The 23,182-nt window shown below is 40.1% G+C and overlaps 1 long non-coding RNA gene across 4 annotated transcripts; it reads left to right on the plus strand.

Annotated features, from left to right (window-relative positions):
• Positions 1–44: 44 nt before the first annotated feature.
• Positions 45–22,374, plus strand: LOC121092853. Of its 4 annotated transcripts, XR_005829401.1 has the most exons (5): positions 750–985; positions 4,332–4,403; positions 5,691–5,840; positions 18,051–20,866; positions 22,183–22,374. It is a non-coding gene; the product is annotated as an uncharacterized LOC121092853 (long non-coding RNA). The 4 variants fall into 4 exon arrangements; XR_005829404.1 differs by lacking the exons at positions 750–985; positions 22,183–22,374 and adding an exon at positions 45–308 and having other exon boundaries at positions 18,051–18,873; XR_005829403.1 differs by lacking the exons at positions 750–985; positions 22,183–22,374 and adding an exon at positions 45–236 and having other exon boundaries at positions 18,051–18,873.
• Positions 22,375–23,182: the final 808 nt, after the last annotated feature.

The raw sequence follows: 23,182 nt of genomic DNA on the forward strand, positions 1-23,182 counted from the left end.
GCATGCGCGGGCGCTGGGCGGGGCTGCAGCTGCGCGCGGAGCGCAGCGCGGCGGGACCAGCCCGGCCGGCGGGACGGCGGGCGGTGGGACGGTGCCGAGACGCGAGTGCGCCTGCGCGGCGCCGCGCGGCACAAAGCGGCGGGGGCGGGGGCGTGAGGACGGTGCTCGCGCCCCGGGGTGAGGGGCTGCCGGCGCAGGCGCGTAGCGGCGCTGCCGGGATGCGGCTTTCCCGCCCGGTGGGTGAGGCGCGGTGCCGCGTCCCGGCCGTGGTGGGGGACGGCTGGCCGCGGCAGCCCGCTGGGCCCGTGGTGCGTGAGGCGAGCGGTGCTGCTGGGGGCTGGTGCCGCTCTCAGGGGGCTCCGCTTGGTGGGGCCGGCGCGGCCCCGCCCGCAGCCCTGAGGCGGGAGCGAGGGGCGCTGCTGTGAGGGGGCCGCTGGCCCGGCATGGCGGCGCCAGCCCCTGCGGCCTGGGAGGGCCGTGCGGGCAGTGGGGCGGGCCGCCCCCGCTGCCTACTCTGGGGGCACGGGCACGGCGGGGGGCTGCTGGGCATGGCTTCGTCCGGGCTGACGGGATTTTTTCCCTGTAACCCTGAGCGCGGTGCCCTGACCCTTCGGGATCAAAGCAGCGCAGGGTTGGGTGCTTAGAAATACGTCTTTTCAGGCCAGGCGTGACCATTAAACATTCTCTTTGTTTGTACCACTACGTAGTGCTTACATTAAAAAGACTGTGTTGCATTTCTTCTCTTTCAAGTTAAATTGTTACGAATTGTTTTAAATGCTTCTTGGAAGATGATGTATTATAACCTTTTGAGAGAAAAGGAGTAAGTGAGGCACAGCATGAGCTCTCAGCAAACTGGTGATGGGCCTCAGCTGCCTCAGTGTCCTCGCACAATTCCTTTCTACCTAAAGGAAAATATGTCAGTGAGAGAGAGACAAATAAGATGCAGTGAAAAGGAATGAAAGACATGCATCTGTGATCTGTAATGGTTTGTGTATTTTACTGTGATTTGCATCTTAAATTATAGAAGTACTAGTCAATGCAGGATTTCCCTTGAGTAACTTACGAAAGACATGAAATGATCAATTACAAAAACGTGCTTTCACTTAAATGGGTCAAAATTTGGACAAAATGTGGCCTGTTGAAATTACCAAATGAACAAGGACTTTTCCTAGATAATAGGTGTTAATTGTCTTGCTCAGAGTTTGCCTAATACAGAGTCTAAATTGTTACATTCTTGGCCTACTATTGAAGCAAATTAACAATTACATAGTGAGCAAGGGGAAAAGAATGTTTGCTTCCATAGGTCAGTCTCGGTTTCTTGGTGTCATACTCTCCTTCTAGACATTACTTTGTTTGAATGACCTAACCCGGGTGCTTTGATTTTTCCCCAAGCATGATTTTTCTGGTTTTATGTAGGTCTTAGTTTTGTGCTTAAAGTTGTAGAAAGAAAAGTGTTCATTGGAAAATTATTGGTTTCAAGAATTTACTTTGTAACACATCTTCCTTAGTACTCCCAAAATAGTCTTGAACAAATAAATGCAAAGAACACGAAGCAATAACATCATCTCTTGTGTAACTTGCCCAGCTGAAGTTTATTTTCCATAATAACTGTTGACCTGGCGTAGTCAGATGTTTTAAGACCACATTTAGCTCAGTTTTCCATAGAGATAGTGAAATTCTTGATGAAACTTGAGTAGGTTACATCTTTGAACTCATGGTGTCAACCTTACTGTTAATTATGCTTCTGTCTGCAGAAAATAACTAATTACCGTTATTTTTTACTTCCCACAACATTCAGGATGATCTGAACCTGCAATTTTGCTACTCTATGCCTTACTCTCAAGAGAAGAGAGTGCTTCAGCACCTTGTCAGAGTCTAACTGTGACCCGGAACAAGGTGGTCTCTGCTCTAGGCTGGCACTGGTGGCAGCCCCCTCTCAACATTATTCCCCCTCTGTTGCCAGCAAAAATGAGTGTTCAAAAAAAACCTTCGTACTTGAAAAATAGTGTTCTTTGCTGCATCTGTACCCTTGTCCGCTTCTTCACATGGATATACAAATGTGTTGAGCTGGCATGGCAAGGGGTGCGTGAGGTCAGGCTCAGAGAAGGGGCTGGGTGAGGAGGGAGCTGCGGAGGCAGGCTAGTCCAGCCTTCAGCTGAAAACGGCCTTGCTTTGGGTGATCACTGTAACTCTTGGCCTCTCTGTGCGGACAGTGGATCCAGCTGAGAAAAGAGCGTGTGCTTGAAACAGGGCAGGACTGCATTGCCTGCACCCATCCCTGTTTCTGGTATAGGGAAGATGGAGTGAGAGGAGAAGCAAAACCTCAGCAGCAGCAGGAAACTTAATCTGACTTACTTGCTTATAAAACTACAATCAGAGTCCTGTGATGTTTTATCTGATAGGTGTGGGGAACACAGCTAGTGTGGATTAGAGAGGGCTCCTTACAGATTACAATAACAATTGGTGCTGTCTTCAGAGCAATTGTGATGGTTCCCAAACCCACCCTTGGGTCAGGATAGTGCTGAAGTGCTCACCTAAGAAAGGAACCCTTTTTGTTTAAATAGACTCAGTTGTAGTTCTTAACTGCCGGGACAAATGTCATTTTGGAAGGGGTAGGTGATTAAGCGCTGCCTGCTTGCAGCTGAAGCCTTGTCATTGACTAGGAGAGAATTCAGGACTCTGCACAGGAAATTCAGGCTTCAGTTATGTACACACACAGAGAAGGGCAAAATTTTGGTTTCTATCTCCATCCTAAGCATTAGCTCTGTATTTTATCCTCATATTGTTTTGAATAGTCTATATGTGAATCAGAAATCAGATCTCATTCCTCCCTCCTACTTGAGAATCGTAATCAATAGTTTAGAGAATCATGGCTGCTTTTCTCTTCTTTCTTCGATAGTTATCTGAGCCTTCAAAGGAGAACGAAATAATGAAAGAATACCTGCTCTGTTGCACAAGTTGGGGGTTTGTCAGTATGTCAGATATACAGTAAGATTAAACCGTGAACTGTGAGATGGCAGTAATAATACTTTGTATTTAGTATGTGAATGTAAGCCACGCTTTTGTGTGTGTGGTTTGTAACTAAGGAGATCGACTGGGTGTGACTGCCATGATGAGTCAAGGGTGGTTTGTACTGCTGTACACAATCCTTACACTAGAGTCAGTGACAGGTGTTTGTATGTATGGTATTCCTTGAAAAGGTTAACTAGTCAAGCTGACTGTACTTAATGTTTACACTCATGGAGTTGGTAGGATTCTCAGCTTTTTCGCAAAACCATCTATAGTGCCAACTAATTTATGTAACAGTCTTAAATGGATCTCAAACTCATTGATGTGTGTGTTAGCAATTGCAATAATCTTATCGGTTACCGCAGCACCACCATTTCCATCATAGTATGACACATCAGTCAGTGTTTAAGCCATGCAGATTTATATTGCTGCGCATTGTACAACTATGTGAATGTAGTGTTGATTAAGCATTGTAGAGTAAGGAACACGTATATTAGTTTTCTTCACACTTATCTCTCTCTGAATATTTTATCGGTTCTAAATTATCTGCCAATGCATGTGTGAAATGTCTGTTGCTATGGTGTTTTAATACTAAATGCAGGATTAAAAGGCTATACAATATTGTAATAATGAGTTGCCACTTTTTGATGTAGAGCTGCCTTTTTTTTGTAAGCAAAGAGTATAGACATTGGTGCTTCAGTATAGAAGTCAACTGCCCCTATGAGGAAAGGGGAGTTTTCATGATCAGATGAAGTCAGAAGTACACATCATGTAATCTCTTGCATAATCAGATACTGGCCACTGAGACAAACTATAGCGTGTTTTGTGTCTTTATAGTCCCATTCAGTCCAGTAGATCCCGTGATCTTTAGGAGAATGATTGCAAAAGATAGGAACTAGAAGACAAGCTATTTATGTCAGGTATTCATGTTTAAATCAGCATGAACAAATATTATTTCTGTGTATTTGATTCATTCCACTGACAAAATTAGTGACATCAGTAATACCACTATCAACAGAGGGCTGCTGACAAATGGCTTCTGTAAAGGGTGGAATCTCATTATTAATCACCTCACAAACCACAAAACATATTACTTGAAATTTGCTAGTTCATAATTCACTCTGGTTGTGTAGAGAAAGCAGGAAGTGTACAGGCTTATTGAAAGAAGAAGTTACAAAGTAACTGTGAAAATCACATTTTCAAATCACTATGGATACAGATATTTCATAGTCGAGAATCTTTAAAACGCTAGGAAAAGAGTGCTCAACCTCAAACATTTAGGTTTTAATATTTTGCAACTATTTTGTGTCCTCTCCCCGCAGGAGTGTGGCAGTGAATGCTGTTTTCAGCTTGTGCATTTGTCGCCCAGCTGGCTGGGCAGGAGCACTGGTGAAGTAGGTATAGCACATGGCCATATTCCTCCTCAGTTCTGAAAATGTTATGTATCATCTAACAGTTTTAATCTTTAGAGCACTTGACAAATACTACCGCTGCCAGGACAAATACTACCACTAACGTGGCCAGATGGACAAATACATGCTTTCAGCCCCGTTGAGGAAACAGATACTAAAGTTAACTAACTTTCCAAACATGACAGGCGCATTTAGAGTCAAGAGAGTAGAGACCCCAGTTCAATAGATACTTGGGCAAATGCTTAAATTCCTTCCTTTTAAATAAATAACGTAAGCGGCTGTGAGATGTCCTGCTAAGCTTGTGCTAGGCGGCTTTAGGCTTGCTGATTGCTGGTGCGGTGCTCCCATCAGCATAGCTCAGGTTACAAGTACTTTGGAAAAGCTCTCCTGTTGTTCAGTCCTTTCCATAAGCTACATTTAAGGACACAACAAATTATTAATACATACAAGCAGTTGTCATGGAGATAATATGATCCAAAGTGGGTTTTTTTAATAAGTGGCATAAACTTGGCACATCCCACATGCCTTGTACAGACAATTCCTACATAATTGTTCCTGGGTTAAACATAGGATAGATATATATCTTTGCTTTTCATGCCAGCATACTATGGAGAAACCACTGTTCCTGGCTTTCAGATGGTTGGCTTTAGGAATCTGAAAAATGTGGGACTTGTAAGATATGTGGGGTTTTTTTTTTCCAAGTCATAACATCTTATCAAGGGGCTGCACTCCTCACTTCTGTGAAATCTCAAACACAATGTGACAGCTGAATTATGGCTAAAACCTCTGCAGGGTGTATTTTCTCTCCTCATCTTGGTGCATAGACTTAGGGCAAAATGCAGTAACTAATCCAAAAAAAAGCAGCTGGCTAATGTAACTGGGAGAGGCTTCAGGGCCGTAATGAGGATCGTTTTCCTTGGAACAGGACTGCAATCCTATTAAATGCCTATAAATCCAGGAGGACTGAGTGCCATACCTGAAGACTTAAGGATATTAAGCCTGAGCTCTCCAAGACGTTTTGCCATGCTTATCATAGAATTTCTGCTCTTTAACTGTGCCCTTGTAAAGTAGCACACAGTGCGGTTCAACCAATAAGTAGGACTTTTTTACCTTTAGGTAATTCTGTGTCTCTTCTTGTCTTGTCCTGGAGATCCTGTTACACTGAAGCCAGGCAACCCCCAACTGACATAGCCATTCTGTAGCCTATTTATTTGAGTGAATGAATGAGATTTTCTGCATCTTATAATTACTGCATTATTTTTTTTCCAGATGTATACTCTTCAGTTAACCCTATGTCAAAGTTACTGTCCTAATGACCTTCATCTGGGCCAAGCAACTAGAGAGTTAAGCTATAGAAAGACAGCAAAAAAGGACTGCGGCAAGAAAATGTGACGTATTCATCCCATGCTTTCCTGCCAGGTAAATACATGGTTCCTTCATAGCACTGCCAGTATCTTGTGGTGAAGGAAGCCTGAACCCAGTTGGCACGTGCCCATGAGTTCTGGAAGTGTATTAATATAATATCCATATTGCTTTGGAAATGTTACAGATGTCTTGCATGACAAAACTGCTACACACAACCTGCTAAAGATGGCTTAGCTGAACTGCTGCCTTGCCCTCTAGCTCAGCATTAGCCCTCAAGCTCAGTTCCAAGCAGTTCTGTGTCCTGGCCACCACTTACATGCATCCTCTGAATAGAGAGATCAAGGAAGGAAAATTTCTTTTGAAATCTATTTGTGTATGTGCTAAAGGACAAAGGAGAACCATGATATTCACTGCACAGGCACACTTATTCTTAGATCATGATTTCACTTCACTGTGGTTAACAAGTGTATTATTAGTAATAGCTAGTTACAAATAATAGCCTGACCTTATTTTTATCCTAATACTGAATCAGATTTCATTGTAATAGATGGATTCACTGCTGTGCTTTGCTCTTTGAATATTATCATTCAGAATTTCAGTGCTTTCCATCTTGGGTATTAAAAATAGGTGGCAAGTTGGATAATTATTATTGTTCCAAATCTTGTTCGCAACCTTACATAACAGTGTTCTCACCAAAAGCCTTATTTTAAGGGTGGAGTGGAAGAATATGCTGTAGCAACCTGAAATTATTTGCACTACTGTAGCTGGGTTATACAGAGCCTGGATGGAACTGTCTCTTCTTTTTTGAGGAAACCTTGACAGTCAGTTTAACATTCATGAAAATAAAAATATTAATGAAAATAAAAATGCATGACTGCCTCAGCTTTGGCATTATAAAGTCCTGTGTTGTCAGCATACCTTCGTCCTGAGCATAAGCATCTTTGGTAATCCTATATTGCCTAAGCAGAAACTACTAGTCATGCCAACTCAATGACAGTCAAAATAGTTGTGAGTATAATAACAGTAAATATATAAACATGCAAAATGAAATAACAATGGTAAATTACTTGGACAGAGAATATCCCCAGGTGGATGGAACTACGCTTGATAAACCTGAGTTTCCTCAGCTTGATAAAGCTGAGCTTCCTCGTTAGTAACACTGTGTTCATAGGCAAAGTACTGTCTCTGTTTCCACGGACTAAGACTATTTATCCTCCCAGCCCTGACTTTCCCCACCTTTCCTCATCATATCCATCAAACTTGTATGATTTGGGAAGGATGAAAAATAGTTGGGAAGAGGCAGTGGTCAATCCTGAGAACGTTAGATACCCCCCTTCAGCTGTAACAAGCTCCTCAGCAATCCCGGTGATCACAAGCCTTGATCTCTTCTATTTGCACAATACTTTTTTTTTTTTTTTTCATCTCCTGTTTCATTGCATGCTGTGATCTCCTCCTTCCTTGATTGACATCTTCTTTGCATCAAAGCTGGCATCGTTCTTCCTGATGGCCATTCTTCTCCTCTATCCCTTTTCCTGTGCATAACTTCCTTTCTTCCCCGTTTTCAGCCTCACTGGATCAGATTTAGCCAAACGATCCACAACACCTCATAAGCTCTGGAAATGTCAAAAGCAAAACTGAGAGGCTTTTCTTTTCTCCCTGAGGCTGTGTATAAGATAAATATAATGAAAATAAAAAATACACTATTATAAATTAGTAATAAAAATCTTGCTTTTGGCAAAAGAATGAGAAATGACCGTGAAGAGTGACCCGTTAATTTCACTGGTAGATGGTAGTGCCAGAAGTCCCAACATTTCAGCTGGAACCAAAATCTTATTGACAGAGCATCTAACTTCCTTTTTGACCCATTATGTAGCATTAGTGGTAGCTATGGAGTGCATTCACAGGCAAGGTGACACACTCCTAGTACTGGCTCCAGAGTGCACTATATTGTATTGCATGTCTGTCATACAGATGTTACATGCACACAGCTGTTAGAAGCCCAAGCCAATAAATCCTTAAAGTTTGCTGGGCTTGTGCTGGGCTGCCCAAGTGCCCACTGAACTTGAGCTGTGTTAGCTGAATTTCTCTCACAGGTGGGCAGTGCATTCAAAAGCTGTCTCTATGTGTTCAAAGACAGGGGCCGGAACTAACCTTGCTTGCTGCTGTGGTACACAGAGACTTTCCTGCAGGACTGCGTATCTAGTACAAGTATAATGTTAGTTTGTACACTTCACCAGTGTGGTTTTCCTCCTCAGATTACAAACTGAAAAGATCAATGAAATTATGACTGTTGTTATTGGATGAAAAATGACTCCATAATTAAATAATTGTATTGGGTGTATTATCAGAGAGAAGAACTGGTTTCAGAAAACTGTCATTAACTTGAGCAATTAGAATTTTTCAATTCTGTAATGAATGTATATTTGTTACAGGACTGAATGAGTAAAGAGGCGATGTGAGGTCTATTACAACAGTAGCTGATCTCAGTTGTGCAGAATGAGAGGGAGGAGCTTTTCAGCTTCACAAGGGAGCTCTCTGTCACAGAATTACTGGCCCAGTGCTTTGGGACACTGCACAGCAAGTTTAATTTTGATTCACATTTTAGTATCAAAAATAATCTTACAAAAGCCTGGCTCAGCTTTCTCAGAAGAATGTTTATTTCAGAAACAGCACCTTCAAGGCACCAAAGCTATAATACAAATTAGCCTCAACAGCTTAAGTGTGAAACCTACCATTCTTCTGTTGCAGCTGTTTCTAGATAAAGTCACTCAGTGTACCTTTTCATAAATTGCCCGGTCTGTCCTGACTATAGTTACACTTCCCTTAAAAAATGTTGTCTTATTACAGCAGTAAATAATTCATACTCATTCTTATAGTAGACCAAAAAACTTTATTGGTATAGCTACTACTGCTCTAATTTTTTGACAGTGTCCAACTGGAGACAGTCAGGCAATGTACTAAAATCTGTCAAGAATTACTCATGTAGATTATACACCAAATGAAAGAATTTCCACAATAAAGGTGTGTACATTATAGTAGCCTTGAGATAGGGCTGACTTCTTTCAAAACAAGTTCTTCTGGTTTTATGCGACTATTTAATACACTTCTGTGTTCAAGAAAATAACTCTTGCTCTTACTCTGTACTATTAAACCAGTATAACAGGAGACGCCATGGGCTGGTGAACAGATCTGGAGACAGGAGATGTTTCTTCTATCTGTTTAAAGATTTTTCAGGGCCATTTCAACTCCCACTTCTCCTTCTGGAAAGTATTACAGCTACTATTAATTTTGCTAGTTAAATGAGCAGATTTTTTTAGACTTAAACACAGTTTTCTTAAAAATATACCTTTAACAGAAAAGTCATAATTATTAGGTGAACAAGCTCATTATTTTCTTATGTCTGTGAATGAAAAAGCTTCTGGGCAGTGTTACTGAATGCAAATATTTGCATTTTGTCCATCTGTTTTAAATGTAAATGCTTTCTACATATCATCCAGAAGAAGAAAAAATCCCTTTTAGAGAGGAAAGCCTCTCTAAAAAATACTGACAAAGGATATTTATAATGTGGGTTTTCACTGCATTTCTGTACCCTCTTTTGCCCCAAAAGATTCAGCAGTGTTCAATGGCTTCTAGGCATAAAGGTAATTTCACTTATTGATTGATGAAATCAGAACGACAGTTCTGGACAATAAGACTTGTAGGTGCAGGAATGACTAACAATTTATCCACTTAAAACTACCAATACATATTTTTAAAGTAGGTGTGCTACCAGCAAAGTACAACTTACTGTCAAGTGAAACGGTGTATGTGACAGATGCTGGCAGTCTGAGTATAATACATACCTGTGCGTCCAAATCACTTCTAGTCCTCTTTTCTTTTTTTCTTTATGATGGGATTGAGAATTGTACTTTTTTGGTTTTGTAATTAAAGGGTGGAACAGATGGTGAGAACTTGAAGAGCTGCATCCATTAAATTAATGTAGAGAATGTCTCCACATTATAATTTAATATAATGGGATTTTACTTCAGTGAAATAAAACTATACAGTCTAGTGCTTGGGAATGTTTACTATATGAGAAGCTTCACTGTTAAAAGATTTCACTGAGTCATGGTATGACTCTCTGCCAAATACCAATCATATGACCAACCCTGTTAAAAAAGGGTGTTTCTTCGTGCCAGTGTATTTCACATGCCACCCTAAAGTCAATCTTTTTTTGACTATACACCTGTGGATTTTATGTAACGCCAAAGGGGGACAATGTAATCAGACTGCATATGTTTAAAAAAAGAGTAGACAGGAACAAGCACAAGCTAGGTGGTCTAGTATTGGTGTCACAAGAGGGGTTGTGTTTGACATGATTTCAGGGGTAGACTTAAGGCAGACAATCCACTGGTAAAAACAATTAATGTTCTGCCAGTTCCAGGAACAAAGATGCTACTCTTCAGATGGCAACCAATTTCAAAAGTTCAGAGAACAAACTTCCTTGTTTCTGTTGAGACAAGGGTTTTAATTACTATAGTTAAGATAGAGAAAGAAAATCCAAAAGCAGAGGCGTGAAATTTTATAAGCAGCAGTGGACACTGCTAGGTTTTCCTAAATCTCAGAAAATATTTATACTTAACTGTAAATATTTGAGTGAAACTTGTCTAAGCTACATTTTGGAAACCCTGTGTTTTATTATTGAAATGGTTTTTAACCATGGAAAGTTACAGCAAAATTTTGTACTAGTGATTCTTTACTCCAGCAAGCTCCAGCTGTAGATACATAATACTCGTCTCTCATGCAGCTCCACCATGGCTAGCAATCAATACATTGTTTTCTGCATACAAAGGCTATTCCTCTAGTAATCGGACACTGGGATAGAGATGAAATCATTATGGAAAATAGTACTAGAAAGAACAGAAAGAGTCGCAATGGGCCTAAGTGTTTCTGCTGCAGCCCTTCCTCCAGCTAAAATACACTACAGATTAACTTGCCTCAATAAGACTACTGCATAAGAAAGTTAAAGGGATGAGCACACATTCCATAGAAAGTTTAAATTACACTTCCCTCCAGTGTAATCTGTGAAATCACTGTCACGCTGCGCGGGAATAATTGAGAGGTCACAGAGGATTATGTGGGCATTTATGTTTCATTCTGTCTTAAGTGTGTTCAACTCCAGTGATATCAACAAAATTGTTTCCGTCTTCAGTAATGCTGCATTTGCTTCTGGGACTTAAAGAATAATACATTTATTGACTGCACATATTTATCTCAGGTTTTCAGGAGATCTCAGGTTTTCAAATTTGCAGCATTCATTCAACTACTGAAACTCCTTTTCAGACATACTGAAGCTTCTCTACTTGGTATATGGAAATGAAAAATAGGATGGTTAATAGTTTTAGAATATAACACATCCCACCTCTCTCGGAACAAAGCAGAACATTGCTTTAATGGCAACGGGTTTTGCCAGGGAACCTGACATGTGGTGCTTAAGTCTTTGCCTACTGCTGCATGAGATGAAATGTATCACTCTCCTCCCTGTTTCCCTTTGCTAGGGAAGGAAAACTTTCACTATACTTCCTCTGTAAGCTCTCAGTGGAGGAATGGCTCCTGCACTGGCTGTTTCTCGCTTCTCAACTTTAACTATTAGCTTATCCTTCCTCCCCTTCAAAAAGTAGGGACTTCTGGTTCAGAGAAACATTCATGCAGTTGAAGTAAAGCCTATGGTGTTACTGAGCAGTTTCTCCTTTGGCATCATGTGCTCTTCTAATTGCAGCAAAACGCATTCTATGAGATAATTAGCAGCTGTATTCAAGTGTCTCAAGGGAAAATTCGAGTTCTGAATTTTGAGAAGATGTTTGTATATCTGATGTAATTTTGTCTCATCACAGTCTGCATAAGCTTTCTATGCAGCAGAACAAAGGAAAGAATTAACCAATGAGTCCAAAATACATACACTAGGAAAATAACTATTTTGTTTCAACAGCTGGTGCAACTTCTTCTCCATTAAGTCTAAAGAATGCCATTGAATAGAGGTTTAAGAAGTACAACTTTTATTATCAGTAACACCCCACAACTAACAGTAAAGGAAATCTGTTTGAAGCAAAGTAACACTTAATATAAGCTTTGTCTAACGCACTCTCTGACAATCAGTCTTTTTCACTTGGAAAATACACTTCTGCAGTTGAGAAACTGTGATATGTTTCTTAAACATTTATCCATATATGCAATAAAATACTTAATGATTTTAATATCCTCTGCAGAAAAAAATTAAAAACAAGTAGATAGAAAGTGATGGCTGCATGGTTGGTCTACCTGTGCTAGATCTTCTTACATACCCCGTGGCTGGTGGTGCCGCCATCTGGACATGCTTTCAGCTGAAGCATGAAGTGCAATAGATATTTCTGAATTCAGTAGTTATTTCCATATTATTTACAGGAGCACCTTTTTTTCCCCAGTGTTTTTCCAGGAAGGAGGTTCCTGCTTGTGTTATGATTTCCTTTTTCAGTAGTGTTGTATTTGCTAACTCCACAGAGTGGCAGGAGGCATACAGCATATAGGCAGATAATTACTAATTTTCCAGGGGCAAAAAATTTAACAGCAGAGATGAATTGTTTTATCTGGTCTTCTCTGACCACCCTTCTAAAACCTGATAATTGTTTGTATCTGAAAAAACTGCACACATTTCTAAAAGAATTCAAACACCAGTTTAATACCAACCCTAGAATAGCATTGTCTATCAGTAGCTCTCAGTGGGCTTTGCAAAGTCAATACCAGTTCACAGATGAGGAATCTGACTTGTTCAAGAATGAGATTATTTACCCCAAACCATCTCAGCCAGCAGCACAGCAAGGAAGGAACACAATCCAGATGTCTTCTAGGCTAGTGTCAGATCTAGTTGGCTATTTTTAATGGACAATATTTAATAACGTGTTCTTGGAAAATTAGCGAGCTCTGCCTCCCTTTCACAATTTTTTTATTTTGAGCCTCGTAGATACTCTTTTTCTTTCTGGGATCTCCAAGGTATGTTGTTCCATCTCCTGAGCTGGGATGTAGTGAATGAAATCTGCTTTTCTGAGCTCTAACTAACCCCTAGCCCCTGTAAGCTTTTTCTGGATTTGGTGACTTTAAGCCCCCAGTTCCCTACTTACCCTCAAAATACATTTTTAGATAGGATTATATGGGAAAACACATTAGGAGAGGAAGAGATTTTAAAAATAGCCTAGCATCTAAATCTCAATATAATCTCTTCTAACTGTCCCAGTATTTGAGCGCAGAGCATGGAGCTGTACTAGCCGAGTGATGGCAAGGACGAGCCATATGTAGGATATACACTTTACAAATACTAACAAATTTATGAAGCATTCTAAAGTTTGGTCACACCCCAGTGATGTCATTAAAGGTTTATCTATTGTAAATCTGCTTTCTTCAGAGGGCTAGTGTGGCTTTTTCACACCCACACGTGCTAACCCATAAACCAGCTGGTACAGTTAGTATCTGTCAGTCAACGCTTTATTAATCCTGCCACAGCAGGGACATCGCTCCTGCACAAACAGGCTGACAGCAAATCACAAGTCAGAGAGCAAAATCAGAAGGGCTGTGCTATTCTCATGCTTAAGTTTTAATAAACCATGCAAGACTAAATAGGAAGACATGAAGATGTGCCCGAATTGTCCTAATTTTGATAGTGTGACCTTTTGTTACCATGAAATGTTATCCAAAACTTTGTTCGTATTTCAAGATTTTATACCGTAATTGCTGAATTTAAATAGTTACCATGCTATAAAGCCACAACATAAAAGAAATATTTATTTAAAACTTAAGCATAACAATAGCGGTCTTTTAATCAAATATTTTTTTTTACATTCCAGACCTTTCATAGCTTTCTACCATGTCCTACTATCTATGTTAGGGAATTTGTACTTTTTTCCTAGCAACGACCATGACCGCCTGGAAAACACAACAGAAGAAAGCTATGAAAAATTTTATATACTTGACAATAAACAGGAAAGGTTATCACAATGAGAACTGGAATTTGCTTCCTAATTCCTATAATAAACAAAGGCTTCTAGACTTCACAGCTCATGAATTCTTCCAGTTTCCTTGTTGCATTAGCTTTGCTGCTCAGCAAGATTCTTCAAATACTTTACAGACACTTCTCAATACCAGATAATGTAATGATTAAGCAGAAGTTGCTTCTCCCAAAAAAAGCCAGGATGGACAAGAGAGCCTCAACAATACTTTCCATGTAGTCCAAATAATACAGTTTCTGTATAACCCAAACTCCTACCAGCTTCAGTTCAACATGTGGAACGGCAGCTTAGCTCGCCTCCATAGGTATTTTTCTAGTTCCAGCTTCTTTTACTGCCTCTGCAGGTAATTTATCCCCAGTTCACACCCAGGGAATACAAAGAGTCAGGGATACTGATACCTCTTGAATGAGGCTGTTAATGAGTAACTGTTCATCTTGCTGCAGAGCCATCATCAGTCAGGGCGGGTAACGGAGAACAGCAAGATAAGTATAAAATACTATGAATTTTCTGTTAGGTTTTCTTGTATGTAATTTATATTCTTTAAGTAGATCTTCCTCCCAGAAATGCATGTTTGCATGTTTTCCTTAATCTTACATTATTATGCAGATTCCTCATATGTTATCTTTGTATACTAATCCCTGTAGCATGCCATTAATTCATAGTACACTCAGTTTAGAGAAACATAATTAAAACATAACTACAGTATCATAGCTATGCAATTACTTTTCTTTTTTTCTTTTTTTTTTTTTTTCTTAGTCATCGTAGGGGTTTTCAGTTGGTAAAGCGAAGGCTGCAGTTTCATGTCCTGGGTGAAGCAGCCCCTCTTTTCCTTGTGCCCCTCTCAGTCTTCCCTTCCCCTGCTACTGTCTCAGTGATGCCACCACATCTTGATGAGGCTGTCATGCAGGAAAGGGATCCAAGTTCAAAATAGCCATCTTTGGTCAGGTTATTTTAGTCCAGATTAAGTCCTTGACCAGGTTGACTCTGCAACCCCATATGCAATTATGCCAGCACAGCCTAGGGAAAGATGTGGAACTGGAAACAAACAACATGACTTTGGGCTGCAGAAAGCAGAGCTGCTGCCAAAATAAACATTCATCAAGCTGTACTGAATACTTGTTTTGAAACAATTTTGAAATAAAGTTTCAGAACACATGCAGATGAAACATGTTTAGTTGTCGGGATAAAAGGCTACAGCAAAAGTTAAATCTGGCTTCTAATTTTACAGAATTACAGATAAAAAATTAGACTCTATGAAGTGTAAAAAGATAATTTCACAGTGAATATTTAAAAGTTAGATATTTAACAATAAAAAGCATTAAATAAATATTTTTAAATCCTTCATGCCTGTCATCCTGTCCACCAACCTACAGCCTATCACCACTGCTTAGAAGTAAAGGGGTTTCCTGGGCAATGGTGGACCACTAACTCTAGCATTTTCTCACATCACTGTGAAAGTACACCAAAACCAGCTTTTGGCTAAAATGTCCCTTCTCACTTTTCCACACTAGCTTTATTTTTGTTAATGATGCTGGGGCTGGAAAACGTAAGAAACAGAGGTAGCTGAGAAATTATACCCTGTAAAAATCCATTATTTAAAGTTTAGCAGATAAAAAAATACCTTTTGTTCAAACTGTTTTTCATCTGCCGACTGTTTTCCCTTTACATGAAAAAACATTAAAACCTGAACTAAAAATAATCCTGTTGGCTGTTCCAGTTCAGGAAATTTCTATGAGCCAAGTTTTGTTGTTTTTTTTACTGGCTGTTATTCCAAGTGTAAGTGGGCTCAGCAATTGCTGACTCCACAAGCGTGACTGGTTTTGTACAATCTTCATTTACTTTCTTTTATTTTTGGAAACTATGACAAAACATCAAACAGAGCACTCAGTTCACTGTTTCCTAACATACCTGGAACAAAACGGCAGATGACCATCTGCCAGAGAAATGTTCTGTAATAATGCACAAACCCCCAAAGGATGTCCCATACTCCCTAGCTGGAGATCCTTAACAAGTGAAGTTTTTGGTGCTAGCGTTTAAAACCTCCTGTAAAATACTAACACCATTAGACAGGAAAAGTAGGGAGGTATCAACATGTGAAGTTTCTGAGGTTGGATCCTACATGCCTTTCCCCTCCCTGCACTTATTCTAGCTACAGGTGTGTAGTCTCCAGTTCAGCAGTGGCATTAAACTACAGTTTGGTCATCCTGCTATGAAAGTCGGTGTGTACATGCTTGACTCCAAAGCACTTGTAGTTGAGTGTGTGCTCAGTTGTTCTGTTAAATACAAATGAACCACTGGATTGAAGTCCAATTTAAAATACCAAAAGAGAAGACACCAGATTAAGAATCTGCTAACTTTGTTCTATTTAATTTCGGAAATACTTCTCACGCAAAATCAACATTCAGTTTTTCACTGCACTGATACTGATGAGATTCAACCCCATGAAGACATAGCTAATCCAGCATCGGTGTGTTGTAATTACAGTAACAGTTCTATGCAGCAATAAATATTTTAAGAAAAGCAGTTCTCACCTTCCCAAATCCTGGACCATTCTGACAGGCGTTTAAAACAGCACTTCTCACCTTTTTAGTAGTTCTTTGTTATTCTCTTTGTGCTTTGAAGGAGAATTTAATTTTCTTTCTTGTAAGAACTTGGCTTTCAGCTCTGGTAGGAATCTCATAGCAAGACATGAAATGATCTTTTAAGTTGCATTAAAGAATATTTTCTCTGAAAATTATATGCTGGCATCTAAAGATAATCTGTTATTTAACAACTCAGAGAGCCAAATACCTCCGGAGTAGTTCCAAGGAGAATACCAGCTGTATACATTAAAAATGGAGCTTGTCAGTAAAGGACGCAACTGATAGTTTCAAGACCTTGGCAACAAAAGATACTGACACTACGTCTGTGTAAAAGACATCCGTCCATACGGCACTCGTGTGTGCAGTTACCTTGAGATTTCTGAGGGTGAAGGCAAACACATAGCTTGTTAGAATGTCCTTGTAAGAAGGGGGACAGTGATGACATCTCTCCACAGCCTCTGGACCGATGGAAGAGATCCGGTGGATTTCAAAAGGCTCCACAGCCACACCTGCTGGCTGCCGGGCTCAGCACAGCACGGACCGAGTGAACAGTGATTTTTAGAGAAATCACTCTAAAACAATGCTTTGTGCTGTATCACACCATGATGCCCTCAGTATGTCATAAAGAAAAATATTAAGCATTTTTTTTAATTACTATACAAAGTGCTGTATGGAGGTTCTTGTAAAAACCTCTTTGTGGCCAAGCCGAACGTTCACCAAGTTAAAAACTAAAAATCGCATTTCCTAAGCTACCATAACCCATTGGCTTTTCTTTATGCATTAAAAGGTTATTGCATGTTTTCTGCTATTTTGACAGTTTGTTTTACTCAGCCTCTGTATGAGTGGCAGCAAAATGTTTTTTCTTCACTGTTCACTGTGTCATTTCTCCTCACTGTGCAAAGGACCAGATCCAGTGCTTTTCCATGATAAATTTTTGCCTCTTGAGGAGCAGGCTCAGCACAGCAAAGACTTGGCCGGTGTCTCTGAGTTCATTCTTGTGTAGGAGAACATATAATTAACATTTTGTGAGAGCTCTTATGGAACTTTAGGGAGACAGAGACTTTTAGGGACTTTTTAGGACATAATTCAGGCTCCTCTAAATATCTCTACTTTGCTGCACACACACACAAACCAAGGGCAGTTTGCAGTCTACAGGAGTGACTAGTTTACCAGAGTGTGCATAGTTATGACTTTGTTCATATAATTAGATTATTCGTAAATTCAGATCATTAGGTTATTAAGAATCTTTTCATCTAGTTCTATTTGGTGTCTGTTCTCAAATTATCTCATAATTTTTTTGTCATTGCACCTACTTCAGTAACATCTAGGATGTCTGGATCTTATTCCGTTGCTGTGTAACCTAGTTCACAATTTTTGGCTCATCTTTCTGAATTGGTACAGCGGGTGGGTGGAAGGTGAGGTATTATTTTAGTTCCCAGTTCTAGGGTAGGTAAGGGCCCCAGAGTTTTACCTAAATTATACTGGAGAAAATATTCCCTTTAGGAGCACTGCTGGCTGAGGACTGGCCCAAAATACTCCTCTGATTTGTTAGATAGGGGTTATGAATGGACTATCAGGGTAGCTGTGGCAACTCAAGGCTTTTTCACCTCCCATGCTGCCTTATTCTCTCTACAACCAATGATTTGTCCTTATATCTTTATTTCCAGATTGCATTTATGCATGCTGCCCTACCCTTTATGCTTCTGTGGATGTGATTCATGTGCACAAACAGAGCCTGAAGTTCTTACAGTCATGCAGTTTTTGAGCATGGAATAGGAAACAAGAGACAGGTACCATAAGCTCATCAACTTAGATCTTCTGGCCAGCCAGGAAAATGAAGCATCTCTTCCTCCAACATGCAATCTTTTCCCTGAACATACCAGAAGATACAACAGGTTTGCAGCCCAGCCCAGGTGGATTCAGGCTTCCTGCCAGCAGTGTTTCCAGAGCTGATTCTACTGTATCCACATTCACACGTTCCTCTTCTGCATACCTGAGGGATATCACCTGGCTTTTAAGACTGCCTGCCTGGAGCTTCTTAAATTAAAGCGCCAGGGTGAGAAAGGTAGGATCCCTATCCCCATAAATAGAGACGTTCTTCCATAAGCAGTTTTGAACATCTGATTTAAGAGTTTAATTATTGCCTAACTGGGGTGATGTGAAGCATTTTCTGAGAATCTCTGCTTCTCTTCATTGGTTGTTGAGATGAAAAACAGGTGCTTCTAACCGAAAAAAATAAATTGGATGTCTGAAATAGATGTACTAATGCCCCTCTAAATGCATAGGATGACAACTGACTTCCTGTATCACGTTCTCATTCTCAAAGAACATCCTCTGTCCCTCCATTTCCATTTCACTTCCAGCTACCACAGCTGGATAATGGTGGCCACTTCTGAATAACGTCCCTTTATGCTGTCTCTGTGTGATTAATCTTAAACATGGGAAACCTAAAAGAAACCCAAATAAGCACACTAAGAAAAAATAAAATCAGCCCTCCTGGAAGCTCTTGAAATGTTTCTGAAAGGATTTTGAAGGGTTATAAAGACTTCAGAGGAATCAAAGTAGCCTAGTGGATAAACTCCTTTCCCTTTCTTCTGTCATACACTTCCAAGCTCCATTTCATTTGAAGTATTAAACTTAGTTGTCATAACTCAACACCTTCTGAAAATACATCTGTAACACAAAGTCAACCCATCATCAACAAATTCAGTGACTGGAGTTTTACACACATTTCCCACTACAACTGTCAGAGGTTTGGAAGGGCATAACAGAACCAGAGAAGGAAGGAGTAACGCTCTCCAATGCTGTAATTCAGCCGTGGGAGGAGGGCTTGGCCCCTGGTCTTTACTCTTCCCTGTCCCCCACGAATGAATGAGATCCTTCATTTCCCTCCAGCAACTGCGTTTTCTATTGCCAAAGAAAGAATGAGTCAGAAAAGCCTGCTGCTGGTGAAAGCTTTGCTGGTCTTTACTCAACAGAGCGCTTCACACTTTTTGTTTGAGTTTTCCTGGTGTTAATAGGTTATTAGAAATGCCTGGTATCACCACTAGCATTCTGCATTTGTAAAAGAGCATTTCGCTTGCCATTTATTTTAAGGCTTAATGAACAAGCTCTCTTTGGGCAAGAAGACATTTTAGGTATGCTCTTAAAAATGATATAGAGCAAGCTAGTAAAAAAGAAAATGCATCTCAATTAGATTATTCTTCTTCCGTCTGCTCTCTCAGATCTTTTTATGACAGGAAATTGCCTATTGGATTTTTGATTCTGCTTAATGGAAACGCCAAAACCTAAATCCATTCCCGTTCCCACTGACATCAGGGGAAGCAAGATTCAATGTCTGAATAGAACACTTTTTTTTAAAAAAAAAATTAATATCTGCAACTGCATCTCAGTGAATATAGTAATCATAACATAAGTGAATTTAAATTAAACACTTAGGAGACTGTGGACTGGCACTTACATGTCTGAATCTCCTTGGCATTTCTGAGAATCCCAATTTCTCTAATTACCGATTTCTGATGTGCCACTTTCTTCATGCATGGCCATCCCAATTAAACCCACTGAACTCCTCATGTGAGTTAGGGTGACATACTGTAACTCAATGGGGTTTCTAACAGAAAATGGGGGTTCTAACAGGAAAAGGCATCTCCAGTAAGGCAGTGAGCTGGGGAAACCTTTTCCTTGCATTTTTAGGAGCTGGGCTTCAGGAAGTACCATTCCTGAAAATCCTGGGCTCTATAAAATACTCTGAAGAAGAGGTATCCAGCTGCTTGACAAAAAGGACATTATGAACAGATAATAAATCAGCTGGTTAAAACAGATATAAAGATTGTATACTGTATTCTTATTCTTGTATCCACATGGGGATGGCTAAAATACATTAAAAATCCCTCACCAAAAAGCCTGCTATCTTCAAAACTGAAATGAATCCAGCTATGGAACACTGCTGTATTCCTCTCTGTGCTTCCTCTCAGAGAAGGATATGTAAAAGCAGGTCCTTCCCGCTGACTCATTCTGCTCTGTAAATTATATTTGAGGTTTCAGAATAAAGGAATTATCCTGGCTTGTTAAAAAGCTATTTACCTCCACGTTTATAGTTCAACACTGCCAGAATAACTACTGCAGTGTACTGTTAATACTAAGAATAACAGCAATCAATACCTAAGAGCATGAAGGAGGGCATACAGACAGGAATTATGACTCCTCCGCTGTTCCAAACCTCTTCTACAGAATTTCATAATAGTAGGGGGACAATAACAGAATTTTATAAAATACAGAATAAAATCTTTAGTGGGAATTACACACTTGGTAAAACTTCCAAGTTACCATGTTCTTAACCATGTGTGCTACATCTCCAAAGTTCCATGTGGATCTTTCTTCCCTCAGTTTTACAGCATCTTCTCTTGCATTGGTCCTTGGAGCTCTTCAGACAGCCCTTGCCACTGACACAGGGGCTCAGTGCCAACACTACTGGACGTTTTTAGTATGGATAATATGGAAAATCATCTGCAGGGCAAACAGGCACAGGTTACCTGCGAACATCTTCTAGAGATTTATGAATAAATTACAAATGATCTGTTTGATTTATGCAGTAACAGTGCTGTTTTTAAAGATAAACCTTGCCCTGCTTTCACTGAATCACGAACCAGAGTGCAATGGCTATCTTTGACCTTATATGTAAGCACATTATATGTCACTGTTTTAATTTAGCTTTTATATAATTATTTTATATGATTCTATTCCTTTTGCTAATGTTGCATTGTGTGCAGAAGTTCATGTGCAGGAGACTGCTTCTCCTATAACAGCTGAATTACAGATGCCACACCTGCCCCAGAAAAAAGCCCCATGTATATTTTCCACATGTGAGGTCTTTTAAAGCCAGTTCAGGAGGCCTGTACCATCGTGTAACCACATAATAGATATAAACACCATCAGGGGTAGCTCTCGTTTAAGCAAAATGAAAATCACATACTAATTCCACTTTGTATTAACAAAATATTCTCAGGTGAGATCACGGTGTATAACAAAGGAAACAAAAAAAAAGAAAAAGGAAAAAAAAAACCAAACAGTTTATAAGAAGCAGGTTCTGTTTGCTTTAGAAGTTCTCAAGGCATGAAAGCATGGACTGAAAAAAAACCCTCCTGCTACTTCAGAATTGACTCTGTGAGGCACACAGTGCCCTCATTTCCCAAAGTCATCAATGTCCTGATCCTACTACAATTAGCAACTGCTTAATGTGGGTGATGTGCAAAAGAGAGCAGGATTTCTGCACAGTACACTACAGACTTCTGCACAGCATCCCACCCATCAACAGCTGGACAAACCAAAAGTGATTAAAAGAGATGAGACAGCATGAAGGACAAGGTGGGAGCAGGGAAGGATAAGCAAGCTGTTGCAACAGCAGGGAAGAAAGCTGCTAAGGTAGTAACACAAGGGGCTGGATAAAGTACTCTCCAGGCTATGAACACTGCTGAGCCAGGAATACAGCAAAAAAATTAACAGCTCTTTTCATTAGCTTTAAAAATATCCTCTTGGATGTGTTTTACTTATACTAATAAATCATAGATAAGAACTGACATATGAAAAGAATCACATTTAAAACATGTACTATTTCACATTGAGGTGCATTTACCATTTAATTTTTACATTACTATCTGTTGGTATTTTGAAGTGGCTTAAAGTTAAAACCAAAGCTATTTTTAACTCAGTACAAAAGTATCTGTCCTTTTAACTACCTTTTTTTCTTCCCCCTTTTTTTTTTACCTGGGGGCTACACTCTGTATACCACATCTCCTTAAGGCCACCGAGACCCAGGACATCAGTCTGCATTTAGATGTAAGGCCTCCACGTACAGTAACTTCCAGAGAAGTCGAGGAACCCATGTGGCAAAATGTGCCATTATGTCTTACTAACATAGAGTGGAAGTGGGCTGAATATACAGAATAAAAGTAATAATCCAGATTTATAACCTTGTAGTCTGACTACAAGTTACTGTACCCATACTTTGCAGAAGTCCAATTAAACCAGTGACCTGGCTAGAGGAAAATCCAACATGACCTACATCCAGATTAAAATTCTTGCAGGATTTTAATGGACTTAGGTCTAAACTCGAATATTAGCACGGAGCTTTTAGGGGAGATCTCCCCACTGCACTATAACAATGCTGAAATATCTTTACAAGGAAGTATTTGTAGATGATCCCTCTTCTGTTTAGGGATGACACAGAACTGGTATAATAAGTACACCACCCCTTTTGTGGCCAATGTGCACTGGGGATCAGGGGAAGAGAGCCAAAGCAGAGTGAGGTAATCCACAGCTGACAGAAAAGGCCACCTGGGGAAGCTGGGACAGGACACAGTGAGCCACAGCGCTGACCTTTGTGTTGGAGCCGCAGCAGGGGAAGCCTTTCAGCCAGTTCTGCTTTCCCTCTCCCGTGGCCTGATGCAGCTGAGAAGAGGCAAGAGCTCTGGTCCAGAAGCACCCACAGCAGCAACACCCACGCAGGATAAATAGTAACTCACCAGAACCCATACATATTCTTCCACTGTTTAGTTTAAATCCAGACTGATTTTGCCAATGTAATTTTCAAACGTCGTATCCAAATTTTAAATGTTTATTTTAATTTGACATCAAACCATTGAAGAAACAATTGTTTTCATGCTGTTGTGTGCACAAAGCAGCCTACAGGTCACCACAGACCCTGGAAACCCTGCAGGTCTAATTCTGAAGCCATTTCTGCTTTGTTTCACACATTTAAAGATGCTAACCTGTAGAAACTTTACATCTCTTGTGCTTGACA

Source organism: Falco naumanni, chromosome 8, assembly GCF_017639655.2.
Source record: "Falco naumanni isolate bFalNau1 chromosome 8, bFalNau1.pat, whole genome shotgun sequence".
Lineage (NCBI taxonomy): Eukaryota > Metazoa > Chordata > Aves > Falconiformes > Falconidae > Falco > Falco naumanni.